This window comes from Triturus cristatus, chromosome 6 (genome assembly GCF_964204655.1).
Source record: "Triturus cristatus chromosome 6, aTriCri1.1, whole genome shotgun sequence".
NCBI lineage: Eukaryota > Metazoa > Chordata > Amphibia > Caudata > Salamandridae > Triturus > Triturus cristatus.
The window spans coordinates 1,678,586,175-1,678,588,826 of record NC_140589.1 but is presented as its reverse complement, the minus strand read 5'-3'; the positions used below and the strand labels follow the sequence as shown (position 1 = coordinate 1,678,588,826).

Sequence of the window (2,652 nt, the reverse complement as noted above, 5' to 3'; positions counted from 1 at the left end):
AGTCCCAGGCCTCCTGATTGGACAATGGATGGGAGGCGGGAGCTTGTGCATTGCTCAGGACGGACACCGGCACCAGCCACAGTCACAGCCCCGCACTGCACCACACTCTCCCTCCAGCCTCTCGCACGCCACAGACTCGGAGTCGGATGTGTTGTTTCTGGAGCGTCACTACTGGGACGGCTTCCGGTGCGAGGCATGTCAGAGTAAATCGTTCCGTTTCTCCGCTGGACATTTCTGTGTGTATTTTCTCAGTTTCTCTTGTGTTTTACGTTTCTTTTCTATCCATCAGACGCCTCCCCTTGTCTCCTGCTGCCTCGGTGTATTTTGTCAGTTTTCTGGCTTCTCTGCAGAATAGATCTTTCGCTTTCCTCTTCTCTGTCTCAGGTTGGCGCGTGCGATGGTATCAGGGGTGTGATAGATTTTACCAACGTCTGACATTCCAAGTAGCAAACCACGGGGAATATTAATTATTAAGCCGACCTAAATATTCATAGGACACTTGGAAACGACAGAATAGCCTGTCAGCAGCGCGAGATATGGGTTGCTTGCTTGCATTCAATAAAACAGTGCAGTGGGTGGCGCTCATGAACATTTTCGAACGATGCAAGTTGTGTTGAAAAATAATTAATCGATTCGGCAGCTAGGAAAGCACACGCAGAGTGATGCCAGGTAGGCACAAAATTAAATAATCCAGGTTTCTGTAAAATATTGTCTCAATAAAACCTTTTTGTGCTATTTTTATTATGTTTTTATGAGCAGGAAGGTGATAAAAATTGGTATTACGAACGTGTCGTGTACAGTACTTTCAGAAATTCCAGAATGTTTAATTTACAGATTTGTGCGCACACGGAGTTGAGCTTTGGCTGCTGAAAGAAGGCATCAGGCATTGTTTTTGTTTGGCAGAAGTCAGTTTAACCCTCCCGAGCCCCCCTCCCCGTCCCACCACCGGGCACTCAACTCGGACCTCCACGCCCCACCACCTTCAAATGTCACCAGCCGCCCCTGCACTAGACACTCGCATTCCATGCCCGGCTCCACGCCAGCGAGCCGGGCTTCTTACCCATTTAAAGTTTGAGAATAGGTTGAGATCATTTCGGCCCCAAGACCTCTAATCATTCGTTTCAATTTCAATTTCATTCGCTTTACGAGATAAAACTGGGAGCTCCGAGCGCCAGCTATCCTGAGGGAAACTTCGGAGGGAACCAGCTATTAGAGGGTTCGATTAGTATTTTGCCCCTATACCCAGGTCGGATGACCGATTTGCACGTCAGGACCGCTACGGACCTCTGCCAGAGTTTCCTCTGGCTTTGCCCTGCCCAGGCATAGTTCACCATCTATCGGGTCCTATCACGCACGCACATGCTCCACCTCCCCGACGGAGCGGGCGAGACGGGCCGGTGGTGCGCCCGCCGCTGAAAGCGTGATGGTATCCCACCTCAGCCGGCACTCACCTTCATTGCGCCACAGGATTTCGATCGGCCCTCCGACTCGCGCACGTGTTAGACTCCTTGGTCCGTGTTTCAAGAAGGGTCGGGTGGGTAACATCGCCACAGACCCCTGGCGTGGGCCTCCCCGCTCGGAGGCGCGACGCGGTCAGGGCGCACTGAGAACAATCCAACTCAGTCGACAGTCGCGCCGGGAGCAGGGGGCCCCGTCACCCCTTCATCCACCCTGGCGCGCCCCGAGGGGCGGCTGGGAACGGGTGCCCAGGGGAGGGCGCGGAGGCGGTCGAATCTCCCTCGGCCCCGTGGACACGGCGAAGCTGCTGCCGGGGGACTGTAACACCCTCCGCTGGAGCGGAGGGCCACCTGCCACCCCGAAGCCTTCTCAGCCGACCAGGAGCCGGTCGCGGTGCACTGCCGTGGAGGAAATGCACCCTGCGGGGGCCGGGTAGGACCCGGGGGCCGGGTATGACCCAGGCGCCGGTCCCGCGGAGGGGATCCGGTACTCCCGGCCACCAACCTTGCCGCAGTGTTGAATCCTCTGGGCGGACTGCACGGACCCCAACCGTTTACCTCTCGACGGTTTCACGCCCTATTGAACTCTCTCTTCAAAATTCTTTTCAACTTTCCCTTACGGTACTTGTTGGCTATCGGTCTCGCGCCCGTATTTAGCCTTAGTTGGAGTTTACCACCCGCTTTGGGCTGCATTCCCAAGCAACCCGACTCAGAGAAGACCCGATCCCGGTGCGCCGAGGGGCGCTACCGGCCTAACACCGTCTGCGGGGTGAGCCTTGATCAGAAGCACTTGGGCCGAGGGGAGGAGCCAAGATGGCGACCGGAGCAGACGCTTGAGCGCCCGGCTCCGTCGGTCCGTGGCCTCGGACTACTATCCTGATGCCCATCCTCGCCGATTTTCGAGGTGAAACGTGTGCGAAGACGTGCTGACCGTGCTGCCGCTTTCCCGGAGTCTCAGCCCGCCCGGATGCCCGAGTTCTGGGTGCTTTTGTCTTCGGCACTGAAATCCTGCGCCATTACGGCCTTTGCTGGCCCCCTGGAAGCTCCGCAGTTACCGGACCAGCGAGCGCTAACCTGAGCCCCGCGGTCCCGATCTCCCCTCGCACCACGGATCGCTGCCGGATGAGCCCGGAGAGGGACGGCCGGACACCTTCTGCACCCTGTGCCGGCCGGGCTGGAGCTGTGGGGTGGGCCC

At 57.4% G+C, this 2,652-nt stretch overlaps 1 pseudogene; it reads right to left on the bottom strand.

Moving 5' to 3' along the window:
• LOC146821809 (28S ribosomal RNA) overlaps nt 1-2,364 on the bottom strand; it is a 5,204-nt pseudogene extending 2,840 nt beyond the window's left edge.
• Nucleotides 2,365-2,652: the final 288 nt, after the last annotated feature.